The sequence below is a fragment of the Narcine bancroftii genome, chromosome 6 (genome assembly GCF_036971445.1).
Source record: "Narcine bancroftii isolate sNarBan1 chromosome 6, sNarBan1.hap1, whole genome shotgun sequence".
Classification (NCBI taxonomy): Eukaryota; Metazoa; Chordata; class Chondrichthyes; order Torpediniformes; family Narcinidae; genus Narcine; species Narcine bancroftii.
The window spans coordinates 136823715-136842744 of NC_091474.1; the positions used below are offsets into that span (position 1 = coordinate 136823715).

The 19030-nt window shown below is 45.2% G+C and overlaps 1 protein-coding gene across 1 annotated transcript in view; it reads right to left on the minus strand.

Moving 5' to 3' along the window:
• Positions 1–337: 337 nt before the first annotated feature.
• fbxo25 (F-box protein 25) overlaps positions 338–19030 on the minus strand; it is a 165070-nt gene continuing 146377 nt past the window's right edge. The window contains exons 13-14 of the transcript XR_011340330.1: positions 8515–8607; positions 338–510 (exon numbers count right to left, since the gene is read on the minus strand). The gene's annotated coding sequence lies outside the window, so the exon portion shown is untranslated. The remainder of the gene's footprint in view (positions 511–8514; positions 8608–19030) is intronic.

Genomic DNA, 19030 nt, shown 5'->3' on the forward strand with positions numbered 1-19030 from the left:
GGTACTGCTAAATGAGAGGCCAGTTGTGAGTGGTCCCTGGGTGGCCAGGCCCTCACTGAGGAGCGAGGGTCAGCAGGGGGTGGCCTAGGCTGTGGAGGGGAGCGAGGGACACCGGAGGTAGCCCAGGCTCGTGTCAGTGTAAGGTGGGGTGGGCCTTACTAAATCTCACCCTAGAGCCTGGGTGGTAGTTTATCTGCTCCTGGTCCTAGTACCACTTAAGTACCCTTTGAATAGTTTGGTTTCAACCTCCCTCACCTCTGTTCCAAATGAGTCTTGAAAGGTTGATATAAATTTGCTTCAGCCACAGATATGAAATTACATTCCACGACCTGACAACACACTGTAAAACATATTTCACTTGCTTAGGTCTGATAACTTGCATATCTAGTTTATTACATATGTCCTCATTTAAGACCCCCACAGTGGCTAGATTTAGTCTACCTCGTTGATGCTTGTCCGCATTTCATTTTATCAGAGGTTCTATCATAGTTCTCTTCAAACTATGTTGATCTAATGAAAACATACAATTATTACTTAAATTATGGTTATTCAAACCAGACATCTCAGTGTAAGATCATTCAACTCTAGTACGTGGCATCTCTTAAATAACTGTCACAATCAGATGTTTATGCTATTACTCGAAGCCCAAGATGTTGCAGCTACTTAAATTTCTTCTGAACCCCTCCCATCAAGTTCTCATGGAAATTGCAAAGGATTGATTGGGGTGCATTGTCGAGGCTGGAGGGAGAGACATGAAATTGTTAAGAAGATTAAGATCTAAAGTAAGAGAGGGTCAGAATGAAAATCCAGACCTTGTATCTTGGGGAGGGTGAGAGAATGAATCATAACTAGTGCCAATTGAGAATGGTGTAGGAGATGACTGAAGGGTTATAGCAGGAAGAAGAGGAAGTTATTTGGGAAAGAGTTGACCGGAGCAGAAGTGTGAGGAGGTCACACTCTCATGACAACTGCTGTTCCATTCTTACATGAATCAGATATTTCTTGGTTTATTGCCTGTGTCACTATTATTAATTATAATTTGTTATAAATAATATTATTTGGTAGCTGATAGACAACTACGACAAATGGATTTTTTCTCTATTCTATTCCTAATATCTACCAATATGGATTGAATATTCTGCTCTTTAAATCTTCTGTTATCTTTCACTGTCACACTGATCTCATCCTTCATTGAGAAGTCTTCCTCCTTGCTTATCCTTCTATGTTACATTTTTCCACACTGCATTCACATTTCTTTAAAAGGCCATTAAATCATATCCCTTTGGACTGATTTGTGCCACATGTTCACTGAACTTGTTTTGAATGCTATGGGGATTCTGGTAAAGTAACTTTACACATACTTTCCTTTTAGAATTTGTGTCTTTTGCATTTGAATTTTATCCACTTTTACTTTTCTATTTTCTAACTCTTGCCTTGGTCTCTGCATTGCTTCCCTCTGTCTTTCTGTATGGATTGCCATCCCCCTGCCATATAAATTTAAACCTTCCACAACAGAACAAGCAAACCATCCCCTGAAGACATTAATCCTGGTCTGTCAGGTGTAGGCCATCCAGCTTGTGCTGGTCCCAGCTCCCCCAAAACTGATTCCAATGCCTCAGAAATCTGACACCTTCCCTCTGTCACCACCGCTCAAGCCACGTATTAATTCGAACTATTCTGCTATTTCTCCTCTGACCAGCATGTAGCAAAGGTAGGAATTTTGAGATTACCACCTTTGAGGTCCATTTTAATTTATCTCCTCGCTCCCTAAATTCAGCTTGCAGGACCTTCATCCTGTTTTTTCTTTCATTATTCATGCCTACATGCACCATGACAACTGGCTGTTCACCCTCCTGTGGTGGAACACAGTACTGCGGGCATGTCCATGCATGTCCTCACTGGGCTGGGCAGGCTGGCCTGCCTTTTGTACCTGTAGACCCTCCCTATAAGATCCCCTAATAGAGCCCTAGTCTCCTCCCTCATACCTGCCTTGGATGTGAGCCAGCAGCATGTAGAGGCATATCTGGGTCTTCTAATAAATAAAGCCTTTGACTACCTGCTTCATGTCTGCGAATGGTTGATCATGCCACACTTCCTCTTTCAGAATGAACTGCAGCCACTCTGAGATATCCTTGACCCTTTCACCTGGGAGGCAACACACCATCTGGGAGTCCTATTTATTTCCACAGAAGCTCCTTTCGATTCCCCCTATCATGGAATTTCCTACCATGTAAAGTCTCTCATTTTATTTCCTGTCCTGCACCATAATGACCCATGGTGCCATGAACTACTGCTGCCATCCCCTGATCAGGGAAGTCCCTTCAGAGTCACTGAGTGTCCTTGGATTTGCCTCTAGGGTTCCTGCCACCTCCTCAGCTGCACAGATTCCAATTCAAATCACTGGCAACCCATTCAGGATGCCGAGATCAAATGCTTCACAACCAGGGCTAACCAGAAACCATGGTTGGATGCAGAGGTCTGAACACTTCTCATAGCTCATGATGGTGCTTTCAGGACAGGGATCAGGATGGTCTGAAAGCTCCCATGCAATCTGGAAGGCAAAGTAGTGATACACACAGAAGATCCACAGAGAGCTGTGTGACATCGGCGACACGAGGTGCATGTAGCAAGAGATCAAGGCTATAGCACTTCATAAATCAACCTTGCAAGTTAAAGATAATGACACCTCCCTTCCAGACAGACTGAACATCTTCTATGCATGGTTTGATGAGAAGAACAGGATGATGTCAATGAAAGCTCCATGTCCCCCTGATAAATACAGGCGAGGTGAGGAGAACCCTATTCAAGATGAACCCACAAAAGGCAGTGGGACCAGATATCATACCTGGTCGGATACTGAAGGACTGAGCTGATCAATTGAGGGGCGTCTTCACAGACATCTTCAACACCTCACTTCAGCAGTCCATTGTCCCTACAGGGTTGAAGACAGCCACCATCATCCCAGTACCCAAGAGGGCAACAATAACGTCTCAATGACTAACACCCTGTGGCATTGACCTCCACCATTATGAAATGCTTTGAGCATCTGGTGATGAAACACAGCAAAGCACACCTCCCAGAGATGCTATTTCAATTCACCTATAAAATAAATCTTTCCACAGACAACGCTGAAGTCTTGTCCCTTCACTCTGTCCTGACACACCTGGAGAATGATGCCAGACTGCTGTTCATTGATTTCAGCTTGGAGTTTAATACGATCATTCCCCCAGGGGCGGGTGAAAAAGCATCAAATTCCTGATGGTCAACATCTCTGAAGATCTGCCTGGGGCCTCCATGTTGATTCTGCCTGATGCTTGTAAGTAAAATCCTGCAACTGCAAGATCTTGCACCCAAGATGGCAACGCCTGCGCTCAGCAGTGGCCATGAAGAGTTGCAGACTCCAGGGAGCGGCAAAGTGGAGCAGGGCAAAAAAATGGGGATAATATTCTCCATTGGGAAGGAGTAGCAAATGGGATGACCCTACAGGAATGTGACCATGGCAGCAGACCAGCAATTGGCTCAGTGGCTGAGGGACCTGTCATGATAATGAATATGTATGAGATGTACCGGAAGTCACGTGGTATGAGAGAGAGATAAGAACACAAGCAGGAGAACAAAGGAAACGGGAAAATAAAACCACTGAGAAGTTTACCTGATAAAACTTGTGTTTAATGTTTTATTAACTTCACATTTCGGGCCACAAATGTGACATTGGCGACGAGGATGAAAGAAGCTTGAAAAAAATTAAAGACTAAACAAGATTACAGAGGATTACAGATGACTTCAAGGTGATAAGAATTTTCTCTTTGGCTCAGTACTTTTGGGGCTGGAATATTTCCTCATGGCTGGGGCAAACGGTGACTTTCTAACACATAGTGGAATTGCTCATTTTGACCAAACTGGTGATGCAAGCACTGTAAGTGTGAAGTGGAAGGCATAGCTGGAAGAATTTGAATCCTACGCCGACAGTCGTGGCCTATTTCTACATACTGGTACAGTTGAACAAAAAGCGCAGAGAAGGGCGTTACTTCTTTTCACTGCGGGATCCTCAGTTCGGGAAACATTTAAGATACTTTTAAATACTGGAAGAAAGGATGAGTACCCGAAAGCGGTAGATGCATTAAAAGCACACTATGTAGTGACACCGAATGCTACATTTAAAAATGCCATTTGTTTCGGAGAACAAGACAAGAAGATGGCCAGACAATTGCTCAGTACGTGACGAGACTATGCCAGCTAGCTGTTGGATGCAATTACATGCCAGCTGATTTGGACAACCAATTACTGGATCAAGTCGTACAGCACTGTAGATCAGATAAACTCAGAAGACGTCTACTGGAAAGAGGGAGTGAGTTGGAACTCACCGATGCTTTAACCATTGCTGCTGCATTAGAGGCTGTTGAAGGGCAATTTCATACCATGACCCTGAAAGACAACTCAAGCCAGCAAATTAAGAGGCTCTCATCGCCATAATCAGCCAAGATATACGTCGACACATGACGTGGAGTGTTATCGATGTGGAAACCGAGGTTACTTTGGAAAAGACTCATATTGCCCGGCCAAAGGCAAAGTTTGCAGAAAGTGTGGAGGTAAGGACCACTTTGCAAAGAAGTGCAAAAGCAAGTCCAATGCAGACCAGAAGAGAAGAGTACAACTTCCAAAGGCAAAGCCTGGGGGAAAGGAAAGTATCCTGGAAAGAAAGATACCATTCGCCAGATAGACGGTGACGATGATGATACCCAGGAGGAACAGAGTTGTTACCAATTTACGTTGAATGAAGTACATCATGAGAAGGTCCCAGTGATCATTGGTGGAGTGACAGAGCAGGTCATTGTAGACTCAGGCAGTGACAGTAATGTGATTGATCGACATTTATGGGAGAAGTTGAAAAGGAAAAAGATCATCTGTACCTCAAAGAAGTGTTCCAAGAAACTGTATCCATACACAGCAACCAAGCCATTGCAGACCATTGGATGTTTTACTGCAACTGTTGAAGCTGGAGATAAGTACACCGAAGCAGAGTTTATGGTCATAGAAGAGAGGGGAGAACCATTGCTGAGTAGAAGCACAGCGCAAGACCTGGCAATACTTCATATTGGAGCTTGTGTCAATTCAATTCAGTCATACAAGGATATGAAGCAAAAATTCCCCGCAGTCTTCCAAGGGGTAGGAAAGCTGAAAGGTCGACAATTGAAGCTAGCGGTAGATGAAACGGTCAAACCCAAGGCACAACCAATGCGCCGAACTCCGTTTGGACTTCGTGGGAAAGTCGAAGCCAAAATTAAAGAATTGATCGAACAAGACATTATTGAACCGGTGGAACATTCGACGCAATGGGTCAGTCCCGTAGTGATTGTGCCCAAACCAAAGGGTGACATAAGACTATGTGTTAACATAAGAATGGCCAATGAAGCTATAATTAGAGAACGACATCCTATACCAACAGTGGAGGAAATACTTCAAGAACTAACTACCAGTAAGATATTCTCAAAAATTGATCTGAAATGGGGCTATCATTAATTAGAGCTGGATCCAGGTTCCCGAGATGTAACAACATTTGTGACTCACTGTGGATTGTATCGTTACAAGAGACTATCATTTGGAATTAATGCAGCTTCGGAGATCTACCAGTATGAAATCCATCGAGTGATTCAAGGCATTCCTGGAGTTGCCAACGTTTCTGACGGCATCATAGTCCATGCACCAACGAAGGAAGAGCATAACAAACGGTTGAGGCGTGTACTATCTAGACTACAGGAGGCAGGCCTTACCGTGAATGGAAACAAGTGCCAGTTCGGTGTGTCAGAAATGGACTTCATGGGACACAGACTTACACGGGAAGGACTAAACCCTGCAGAGGCCAAGGTGAAAGCTATTGAAGAGGCACGTGCACCTCAGAATGCAACAGAGGTGAGGAGTTTCCTGGGATTGGTCAATTTTTGTGCAAAGTTCATTCCTAATTTCGTTACAGTGGCAGAACCACTAAGAAAACTAACCAGGAAAGGAATACCATTTCATTTTGGATCTGAGCAGAAGAAAGCGTTCACAGCGCTGAAGCAAAGCCTCTTGGATATTACGATCTGGCGGCATCAACCAAAGTCATAGCGAATGCCAGCCCAGTTGGTTTAGGAGCCGTGTTGGTCCAGATGCATGATGGAGGACCAAGAATCATTGCCTATGCCAGCAGATCGTTATCAGATGTGGAAAGAAGATACTCTCAGACAGAGAAAGAAGCACTCGGACTTGTATGGGCCTGTGAGAGGTTCCATGCATATTTATACGGCATTGAATTTGAACTAATCACAGATCATAAGCCACTAGAGGTGATCTATGCACCTAGATCCAAACCATGTGCCGGAATAGAGAGATGGGTACTCAGACTACAACCCTACAAATATAAAGTAATCCACATTGCAGGGAAAACAAACATTGGTGATCCGCTGTCCAGATTGGTGAAGGTTGGTGGTCCACAATCCAAGTCAGAATTGGGAACAGAAACAGAGAGCTTTGTACGCTTCGTAGCTATTCAGGCGACACCGAAAGCTGTGACTACGAAGGAAGTCGAGAGAGAATCTGAACGTGATCCAGAACTCATGGAAGTAAGAGAATGCATACAGAGTGGACAATGGGACAAGTGTACTCACAAGGCTTACATTCCCATTAGAGACAAACTTTGTTGCATCGGACAGTGTGTATTGAGAGGTTGCAGATTGGTGATACCACAAAGATTGAGACCGAATATCGTATCCTTAGCGCATGAAGGACACCTAGGCATTGTTGGTACCAAGCAAAACCTCAGGACCAAGGTATGGTGGCCAGGTTGTGATAAAGACGCAGAGAAATTTGTTAAAACTTGTCACGGATGTCAAATCACAAGTAGGAGTAATCCGCCAGAACCGATCCAGAGTACACAACTCCCGACTGGACCATGGATAAACGTAGCTGTTGATTTTTTTGGATCTTTACCGACGAGCTGTGGGTGACTTAAGGTCAGGAGACCCACTCAGGCTGCAAGGAGCTAGAGATAGGCTCATGGGAAGCGGGTGTTGGAACTGGGATTTGAGGAAGCCAAGAGCAAGGGACCCAAAGGCACTGAAAGGTGAATTGAACAGGAGCCCTGAAGACAAATCCATGGACTTGGTGCCTCTGAGGGGACTCATTTTTGCTTCTCTTTCTTCTATTGTGAGGGGCATAGCTCATGGTGGCTCTTTGTTTACTTACGGCAGACAAAAGTTAAAAGTATATCGTGTATGTTACATTTTTAATGTATTATTAAGCGACAATAAAATAAACTTTGAACCTTGCATCACTGTTGGATTTGGAGGTGCCAATGCACAGGACAGGAAAAGGCTACAGAGAATTTGTGAACTTGGTCTGTGCTATCACAGGCACCAGTCTTCACTCCATCAAGGACATCAGCATGAGTTGGTGTCTTAAAAAAAACAGCCTCTATCCTCAGGGATCCCCTCCACCCAGGCTATGCCCTCTTCACTCTGCTACCATCGGGAAGGGGGTACAGGAACCTGAGGACGAACACCTAGTGGCACAGAAACAGCTTCTACCCTGCTACCATCAGGTTTCTGAATGAACAATGAACCACAAACGCTACCTCACTTTTGCTCTAACTTATTTATTTTTAAATGTGATTTATAGCAATATTTGCACCTGTAAAACTGCCACAAAACAGTGAATTTCCTGGCATGTTCATGACAATTCTGATTTGATTCAATTCCTGCTCCTCCTTGTGCACAAATATCGCCGTTTCATTGATCAAATCAGCTTATTTGTTAATATACAAGGACTGATAGAGTGTGGAAGAAATTACTGGGGACCTGGCAACGTGAAGATAAGAGGGAAGAGTCACCCATCTGCTATGAGGAAGCAAAACTAGTTTGAGGCCCTGGAAGGGAGAGGGCAACACGGAGTTCAGGTGGAGCTCAAGCTGACCTGAGAACATTGATCAAATGGACCGGAAAAGGTGGGGACTGCTTCGTGAAAGCAGACCTGAAAGGGTGAGGGCAGTACTGAGCGCAAGCGGACCTAAAAGGAATACGGGAGTGTGTCGTTACGAACAGGAGAGCACAGATCTCGAGCGGACTGGGACGGGTGAACCAGTAAAGTAACAGGCAGCCCGAGCTGCGTGAAATTCGCCGAGGGACACGCAACTGGATGGGGCTGCCGGGTGAAACAGTGTTCGTGGGCCGGGCAATGTAGAGATACATTGAGGGAAAGAAGTCGCATACCAGGCAAGATGAAGCAGGAACAGGCTGACCCCAGCAGTGTGGAGCTCAGCCCGTCCCGAAAAGAAGAGGGCAAGTGTGGCTCAAGCTGGTCAAAAAGGTAAAGGGTAGCGCAGAGCTCGTGGATCTGAAAGGGCGAGGGTGCAGATACGATGGGTGACAGCAGCTCGATGAGCAAGCGGACTTAAAAAAGAGTACGTAGCATAGCAGCTGTAGTTAGCAGACGTTTTTACATACATCAAGGGAGACTTTAACCAACGTGCAAACCAAATACCTTTGTTCATTGTTCCAGTTCTCCAGCATGTGGAGACCTCTTCTTTACTCCATGAGACGAGTAGAACTTGGACTCGTGCAACTCCCAACTGGTCTGAAAAATGTGTGGAGAGTTGAAGAAGTTATTCAGTGGTAGAATGAGTTCAGCTAGAAAGTGGTTATCAAACTGCCCCCTAAACTCACATTCCACCTTCAGCAATCCCTATGCCATAGGTGCTCTGTGATTCCTAAGGGATTGCTGAAGGTGGTATGTCAGTGAAAATGAAAAAAATTGAAAACCACTGTTTTAATCGTATCTAATTGACTCATTATGTACATGGTTTCAGAACTTCAAAGGAAATGGGCCAATGACAATTTTTCTCAAGCAAAAGATTTCAGTAACAATTGGGTCTAGAACAGTGATTCTCAACCTTCCCTTCCTACTCACATATCACTTTAAGCAATCCCTTACCAATCACAGAGAACCTATGGCATAGGGAATACTTGAGGTGGAATGTGAATTTAGTGAGGCAGTTTGAAAACCAACAAGTGAAAGCCTCTCCAAGAATCCTCTTGAAGGATGGATGTGAGGAAAAATTGGGTGAAGATGGAGAGATCAGGACCAAAAAACAATCAAAGTGACAGAGAGCATCAGGGGTGTCTCAAATGTGAGTGGAAGGGGTTGGGCAAGTGGGGAATTTGTCGATTAGCAGCAGGAGGAACTAAAGTTTGTGGATCTTGGCGAGCTGATGGGAGTGGATGTGTGGAATTTCCAGCAACTGCAGTTTGTTTTGCTTTGTTTCTAGAGGTTCTTATTCCGATTTCAGATTTATTGTCATGGTACATCCATGACATCACTTACAACCTAGAGATTTTTTTTCCTGCGCGTGAGGCTGGATTATCACTTATTGGTACAAAAAAACTTTAAGCAATTTACACATACAAATAAAGAAAGAAATATAAACAAACTGGGCGATACAGAGAGAATTTAAAAAAAAATCAAAAGTGCACAAGTAAGAGTCCTTAAATGAATCCCTGATTGAGTTGATGGTGGAGGGGTAGCAGCTTTTCCTGAACCTGGTGGTGTGAGTCTTGTGGCACCTACACCTCTTTCCTTTTGGCAGCAGTGAGAAGAGAGCCTGCAGTGCTCTGGTACTGATGAAGATTGTGGAGGCGATGTTCTGACCATTCCTCACTAATTGTGGATGGTGTGGATCCTTGATGACTGCTGCTGCTCTCTGATGGCAGCATTCCCTGTAGATGTTCTTGATGCTGGGGAGAATTTTGCCTGTGATGTCCTGGGCTGTTTCTACTACATTTTGCAGGGCTCTACACTCAGGGGTACTGGTGTCCCTATACCAGACTGTGATGTATCCAGTCAGCACACTTTCCACCACATCTCTGGAGAAATTTTTCAGGGTTTCTGATGTCATACCAAACCTCTGCAAACGCCTGAGGAAATAGAGGCACTTTGCCATTGGTGTGTTGGGTCCAGGAAAGATCCTCTGAGATGGTGTCTTCCAAGAACTTAAATTTGCTCACACTCTCCATCGCTAATCCTCCAATGATCACTGGATTGTAAACCTCCGGCTTTCCTTTCCTGAAGTCAACAATCAGCTCCTTCGTTTTGGTGATATTGAGTGCAAGGTTGTTGTTGGTGCACTATCCAACCAGGTTTTCAATCTCCATCCTGTATGCTGACTCGTCCCCTTTCTTTATACAACCCACCACCATGGCATCAACAGCAAATATGTCGATGGTGTTATTGTCGTACCGAGCTACACAGTCGAGGGTGTCAAGTGAGTAGAGCAGGGTGCTAAGAACACAAGCCTGCAGTGCTCTGGTACTGATGAAGATTGTGGAGGCGATGTTCTGACCATTCCTCACTAATTGTGGTCTGGACATGAGGAAATTTATGATCCAATTACACAGTAGGGTGTTGATTCCCAGGTCTTGGAGTTTGTTGAACAGTTTTGAAGGGATGATGGTGTTAAATACTGAACTGAAGTCGATAAAGAGCATCTTGATGAATACATCCAGATGTTCCAGGGCCAGTGAGGTGGCATCCACCATAGACCTGTTGGTACGATAGGCGAGCTGGAATGGATCTATGTTGCTGCTCAAACAGGAGCTGATATGTTTCATCACCAACCTTTCAAAACACTTCTTCACTGTTGATGTAAGTGCTACTAGTCAATTGTCATTAAGGTAGGTTACTGCACTCTTCTTAGGCACTGATTTGATTAATGTCTGTTTGAAACAGGTGATTAGCACACCCTGCCAGAGTGAGATATTGGAAGTATCTGTGAATGGATTTGTAAGTTGGTCAGTACAGATTTTTAATACTCGGCCGGGTACTCCATCTGGACCAGATGCTTTCCTTGGATTCACTCTCCTGAAGGGAGTCTGCACATCATCCTCGGATGCAGACCGGCGAGTCTCATCAGAGGAAGTTGGGGTGTGGAGGAGTGGTTCTTCCCTTTTACTGTGGTCAAATCAGGCATAGAAGGCATTGGGTTCCTCTGGTAGTGAAAGTCTGCCATCTGCTTACTGCACTGTAATTCATCTGCCTCTGCATATGCTGTCTGACCTGCTGAACCTTTCGAATATTCGTCATTGTTTCATATTTCGTCCATTTGCTGTGCTCTGTATCTCTATTTCTGGCATCCCCTTTATTTGCTACTTTCCCCTCATTTCTCCCCCTATTTGTATCTCTATTCAGATTAACTGACATTAACAAGCCTTCATCATCCTCCGTCATTGTTATCTCTTCCAACTCAATCTAACAAGCACATTTCAATCCATTCTGCAACTCACACCCCTCAATCTTTTCTCAGATATTGTGGAACTTCTTCCAGTTTTTAAAAACTAAACACAGACTACATGATCATTTGTTCCTTTGCAAATACTCTATTAGATTTATAAAGGACCATCCATGTTGGGTATTTCTGACCACTTTCTCTTCATTCTGTGATGGAATCACTTCATACTTAATTAATCATTCTACTTGAAAATCTTTGGAAAAAGAAAAAGAAAGCACACTTAGATTCACGTGGTGCTGTTGCAAACTCCGGATGTCCAAAAGCACTTCAAAGCTAATTAATTCTCTGTTGCTTTGTGGGTGGGCTGCAGAGAATTTCAGCTCAATCTGTATTTGTTCCCTTGATGTTGGTTAAAAATAAAATGTACAAGCATAGAGGAAGTAGTGTCGCAAAATGCTGCGTGTTTCTGTTAAATATGCATGCCCATGTAATTTTCAGTCAGGGAATGCTGAACCTGCAGCAAACGTTACTGTTCTATCATATATACTGCACAATAATATCTACATCATTCACTGAAATATATTTTTGAAACTTGTTCTATGCATGCTGATCAAAAGCGTTGCTTTGATTTGGTTGACCTCATACCAACAGCTATGCCACTGGACAAAGTATTGAGGATCCTGCACCAATTATCCAGAGATTATCACAATGACATATGTAGAATTTAAATTCAATCAATAGGGTTAACTTGGTACTATTAATGATGACCCTAAAATTAGCAAGTTAATATAAAGACTCATCTAGCTCAGAAATGGAAGGAGACCTGCTGCCCTTAGAAGCAAAATTGTGCACTCTTTAACTTTGGGAGTGGGGGGGAAGAGCGAAATAAAAACTGTGAACCTCACCCCCAGACACAGATATAGCAACATTGCACCCAGCCCAGTTAGCCAAAGTCATTGTCATAAGGTCTGCACCACCCCCACCTACCCCTCTGACCTCTCTCACCCTTCACCTCCCCTCATCACCCTCCACCATACCGACTCCCAATCTGACCCCTTTTTGGTCTTTACCATCCCCTCTGACTTTCCCCTCTCTGAGACAGGGCGCTCAGTCCTCAGTAGAGACCTTACCTTTAACCCCCTTACCTTCAGTGAGTTCCGCATGTCTCTGTGCCCACTTCCATGACGATGACTCTCCTCCCCCTACACCAGACCCCTTCTCCCATTTTAAGCCTTTTTCCTCCTCTTGGACACCTCATCCTGGCCAGCTGCTTGCTCTGGATCTTTTTGTTTGAATTGTCACCGTGACATCAACTGTCTGAACTTCACAACTCCTCTCTCTTATTCCAATCTCATCTCACTTCTGAACACTCTGCCCTCCACTCTCTCTGCAACAATCCTAACCTCATCATAAAACCTGCAAACAAGAGTGGTGCTGTTGTGGTCTGATGCACTGACCTCTACTGTTGTGGTCATGTACTTTCCTGCGTTGGGAATGGTGCCAGTCGTGGCTGATGTCAGCAATGCAACGCGCATGAGTAAAATTGCACATGTGGGTGTGTTAAGCGTTAGCATAAGGGGTGACAAATCTTGGATGCAGGAGGAGAGTGAGAGCGTCAAGATCACTCGTGTGGTCAGAGGAGTTTAGCTGGGTGGTGTTTGGGGAGTAGAATAATGCAGTGTTGTGTCTAGTGAATAATAAAAGAAAGTCAAATTCGTGGTATGCTGAAAGAAATGAGTGAGTGTATTCTTTGTAAGCTGTGGTAAATCATGGCTATTACAAGTGGTGTCCCCAATGTGATTTGAACACGCAGCACTCTGATGTCGTGAAGATAGCAGTAATTACTCCTTTCAGCAAGTTTGAGTTTCTGTGAATGCCATTCAGTCTATGGAATGCAGCTTAGACATTCCATCGGTTTATGGACCGTGTTCTTGGCGGCCTCGATCTTGTGTTTGTTTACATTGATGATATTCTGGTCACAACCATGGATGAGGAGGAGCACAAGCTTCACCTCAGCTCATTGTTTCAGAGGCCTGATGAATTTGGCATTGTGATTAATCCCAGTAAATGCATTTTTGGCGCTGCTGATCTTATATGTTTGAGACATAGGGTTTACGCAACATGATAGTTTGCTGTTTGGTCAAGAACTCTTGGCCATCTATCTCGCTTTAATTAGAAGGTTGTCCTTTCACCGTTTAAAAAAGACCACTAGCATCTTACCCATACCATGAATACAAGAACACATCTCTATTCACCCAGAGAGATTCGGCTTTTGGACTTCATCTTACAATTTTCATCGGACATACAGCATATCTGAAGAAAAGCGAATGCCATGGCTGATGCCCTGTCCAGGCGCAATATTGACGCCTTACATACAACTACTGGCATTGATTTCATCGCTATGGCTCATGCACAGCATATCGATCCCAATCGCATCTGGTATGGCTGGATCAACTCTGCTCACCCTGAATGAATTGGGTGAAATATTGGTGTGCAAATTTTCCACAGCAAAGCCTAGGCCTTTTGTGCCAGTGGCTATGAGGCAGGAGATTTTTGAGTCTTTTCACAATCTATCGCATCCTGGTAGAAGAGCATCAATTAAACTGATTACGGAATGTTTTACCTGGCCTCGTTAAACGGGATGTTGGATTATGGGCAAAGACCTGCTTGCCATGTCAATGCTTTAAGGTCTCCAGACACATGAAATCTAAGGTGGGGGATTTTATTGTTCTGGATTCCCATTTCCAGCACATATACCTGGACTTGGTAGGCTCACTTCTGCTATCCTAGGGATATATTTTTCTGCTCGCGTGTGAAGACCATCTACCATGTGGCTGGAGGTCATTCCTATCACTGACATCTCTTTCGTGGATCGTTGGAATCCATCTTTCAGTGTTCCGGTCACTATTACAATGGATCGAGGGTCTCAGTTTGAGTTGCTGTTGTTCTGAGCTCTCACTGATCTTCTGGCACTATCCATATTTGCAGAACAGCTTACCATCCACAGGCCAATGGCCTCATTGAGTTTTCCACCGACAAATGAATGCAGCATTAGCAGCAAGTGGTGATGCATCTAGGTGGAGTGAACGTTCGCCCATGGTTCTCCTTGGAGTGTATACTGCTGTTAAGGCACATTTTAGAAGTTCAACAGCAGAGCTAGTATATGACACTACGTTAACCTTGCCAGATGAGTTTCTGAATTTGAGTTCACTCACAGATGGTCTTTGGGAAAACATGAGATTACTCCTATGCAGCAGGAGTCATCTGTAGGGTATGTGCCAGATGGTTAAAAACACTATACTCGTGTTCCTCTGGCATGATGCTGTTTGCAAACCACTTCCGCCAGTTTACAATGGTCCTTTTCAGGTCTTATGATGCCACCCGAAGACTTTTGTGATCAACAGGAATGGAAAAGCTGACACAGGTTCCATCAACAGGTTGAAGGTGGCATATATTGATGGTCAATGTCCTGCGTCATAGCCAGGGTCAGAGGACTAGTCACATCCTTGCCAGCTGGATCGTGCATCACCTGTCTTTCACTATCGTATGAGGCCGGGCTGAACATTCAGCCCTTAGGACAATTCTAATCAGTCACCTCCTTGCATGGCTCAGAGGCTGAAGGGGGTAGGGCTGTTGCAGTCACGTAGATACCTTCATCGGGACCAGTGGCAGTCACCGCCGATGATGTAACAGAAGCGATGTGCAATAGTAATAGTGCACATGTGCAGGTGTTTGTGTTAAGCATCAGTATATGGGTGATGGGTCTCAGACACAGGAGGAAGAGAGAGAGAGAGTCAGGACCATCCGTGTGTCAGTGAGCCAATAAGAAAGTCAAATCTCAAAGTTTAGCTGGGTGGTATTTGGGGAGTTGAAGAATGCAATGTTGCATCTAGTGAATAATAAAAGAAAGTTGACTTCACGGAGTGCTGAAAGAAATGAGTGTATTCTTCATTTGTTTGTAAGCTGTGGTAAATCAGTGCTGCTACACTACCTTTACGAAGCCAGACAACATCTCTCAGACACCTCCTCCTATTTGCCTCTTCCATAGGACCTCACCACAGCATATCAAGCAACTGTCTCAAACACTGTCTCTAACCTCATCACCTCTGGTCACCTCCCCACCACAACCCCCAATGTCATTGTTTGCCATCCCTGCACTGCCCTGTTCTGCTGTTATCCAAGATCCACAAACCCAATTTTCTGGGAGAACCCATTGTTTCTGCATGCTCCTGCCCCATCAAACTAGTATTGTCTTACCTAGACTCCATCTTTTCTCCCTTGGTTCCATCCCTCCCCACCTACATCTCTGATATCTCATGTGCCCTCCATCTCTTCAATGACTTCCAATTCCCTGAACTTCACCATCCCATTTACATTATGGACATCCAAACCCTTTACACCTCCATCCTCCATATAGAAGGTCTCAAAGCCCTTTGTTTTTTTCTTGACAAGAGACCCAACCAGTCACCCTCCTCCACCTGGCAGAACTTGTTGTCACTCTTAATAACTTCTCCTTTGACTCATACCACTTTCTTCAAATCAAAGGAGTAGCCATGGGTACTTGCATGTGTCCCAGCTGCCTGTTTGTGGGCTTTAAAATGTTTTTAAAATATTAAATTTCAATTTAGACATACTGCACGGTGACAGTCAATTTCAGTCTATGAGTCCATGCCTCCCAATTTACACCCATCAACCTACAACCACGTTTCGAACAGTGGGAGGAAACCAGAACCACTCAGGGAAAACATACAAGCTCCTTACAGATAGAGTGGGATTTGAACCCTGGTCTCAGTCACTGGCACTGTAATGGTGTTGCACTATCCGCTACTCCATCTGTGCCAGACTACAACCTGCTTTGTGGAGCAACCCATGTTACAAGCCTACACAGGTAAGGCCTCTCAACTCTTCCTCTAGTGTATTGAGCATAGATGACTACATTGGGGCTGCCTTATGCACCCATGATGAGCTCATCAACTTCAATCACTTTGCTGCCAATTTTCACCCTGAACTCAAACTTGGTCCATCTCCAGCAACACTCTCCCCTTTCTTGATGTCTCTGTCTCCATCTTGAGAGTCAAGCTTTCCACAGACATATTTTTCAAGCCCACTAACTCCCACAATGACCTCAACTACATTTCTTTACACCCAGGCCCTGCAAGGATTCTATTCCTTTCACCTAATTTCTCCATCTCCACTGTATCTGTTCCCAAGAGGTCTTCGTCCAGATAATCTGAAATGTCCTTTTTCCACAAATGTGGCTTCCCCTCCACCACCATCAACTCAGCTCTCACCTGCATCTCCTCCATTTCCCACTCATCTGCCCCCGCCCTTTCTGTCACCAGACGCAACAAAGATTCCCCTTGACCTTACCTATCACCCTACTAGCCTCCACATACAACACATTTTCCTCCTCCAACAGGATCCCATTACCAGACATCTTCCCCTCTTTGCCTTCCATAGGGACCACTCCCTCTGTGACTTATTCATCCACTCATCCCTTCCCACCAATTGCCCTCTTGGCACTTGCCCCTTTTGTGCAGCAAGTGCCACATCTCCCTCCACACCTCTTCCGTCACCACCATTCCAGGCCCAAAACAGACCTTTCAAATGACGCAGCAGTTCACTTGTGTATCTGTGGGAGTTATCTACTGCATCCAGTTCTCCTGTTGTGGCCTTCTCTACACCAGCAAGAGATCATTTCACTGAGCACCTTCACTCTGTCTGCACCCGTGACAGTGATCTCCCAGTGGCCAATCACTTCAATTCTGTGCCTCACTCCCATGCTGATATGTCTGTCCATAGTCTCATGTACTGTCCAACCAAGACCACCCTTAAATTGGAGGAGCAGCACTTAATATTCCATCTGGACACTCTCCAACCAAATGGATTAACATAGATTTCTCCAGTTTCTGCCAGCCTACTCTAGATTCTCCCTCCCTTCCTTTTCCCCTTGTTTTCTTTCCTTCAGCTCTCGACCACTTTCCTGTCCATTCACAGAAACATCCCTCCTCCCCCTGGTTGCTGGTGTGCCCTCCCTCCCTTATCTGCCTACTACCTCTTGCCACTCCCTCTCCATGATTATATTAGGGTTAGGGTACCTGCCTGCATTTTGCTAATATCATGACAAAGGGCTCAAGCCCAAAATTGTTGGTTATGTATCTTTATCTTTGCTACAGAAAGAATCTGTTTGTCCTGCCGAGTTTCTCCAGCATTGTGTTTTTACTTCAACCATGGTGACTGCAGACTTTGCAGCAGGGTTGTTCCATGGCTATGGCTCCTCCAACAGACTCCTCCCCAGTTCAGGGCAGTTGACTAGCATGGGCGTGGCTCTATGCTATTGCTAATAAAAACATATCAGTTTTACATAACTTTTGTAGTTATTAATGGTGCATCAATTTTATTAGCAATAAATTTTGACAATGGAGCAGATCCTGAAGCCGGAGAAGTTGGAAATTGACCTTCAATCACCTGAAGCCTCCACCAACTTTGAACTCTGGCTGTGTTGTTTCAAAACATTCCTGCAGGCATCATCTGCCATCGTTCGATCAGAGAACGACAAGCTGCAGGTACTATACTCCCGGGTCAGGCCCCAAGTATAATGATCAGGATGCCACATTGTACTCAGAGGCGATGGTCATTCTGAAAGACCAGTACTTGAAGAAGGTGAACGAGGTCGACGTGAGACACCTCCTAGCCACCCAAAAACAGTGACCTGAGGAATCGAGCGCCGAGTTCCCCCGGACCCTATGAACTTCCGGACAGTCTGCGGATGTAAGGCTGTGATAGCTGTGTAGAACATGGAGGAGCTGATCAAAACACTTCTATGTCACAGGCATCAGGTCCCACTACATCAGTCAGAGACTGTTAGAGCAAGATGAGATCAATTTGTGGAGGGCAGTTGTACTGGAAGGCCAGCTGGAGGTGGCCCTCCAGAACATGGAAGGCTACTTAGCTGACAATGCGGCTGCCTCGTGGTTGCCCCAGGCGCTGCCATCTTGGGTCATACAGCCACTGCCACTCACCACCTGACCACAGCTGCAAGACTTCGTGAGCACCCAACGTGTTATTTCTGTGGCCAGGGCAAGCGTCCAAGAAAAAGCTGCCCGCTGCTCCAACTGCGGGAACAAAGGGCACAGTGCAAACGTATGCAAGCCCAAGCCACCTTGACTCAGCAGCGCTGTTTGCGGACCATGGGGGCTGCCATCTTTGACACCACCATCTTTGAGACCCAGCAGCACCGTGTAGGGCCGCTATCTTGGATGACGCCTTCTTGCGACTGAACATATGAACTCTCCACCACGATTACAGGGAGTGACCCAACGCTGGCCTCCCTCTCGTTGGATCAAGGTAGTCCTCACCAGCTCGATTACGGACATCCAGGTAAATGGCCACGTGACCAGCTGTCTGTTCAATAGTGGGAGCATAGAGAGCTTCATCCACCCAGACATGGTGCAGTGCTACTCCCTCGCAGTTAAGCCGGTGAGTCACAAAGTCTCCCTGATCTTGAAGTCCCATACAGCTGATGTCTGTAGTTACTGTGTAGTGACCTTGACCATGTGAGGCACCATCTTCAAGGACTTTAAACTGGTGATGTCATAGCTTTGTGCTGGTGTGCTACTGGGATTGAACTTCTAAGGTCTCCTTAAAAGCATGACCATGGAGTACGATGCCCCCCCCCCCCCACCCCCCGACATGACAACTCCCACAGTCATCTAGGCCCTACACAGCCTCTTCACTCTGTTTGGGTTCCCCTGCTATATCCAAAGCGACCAGATG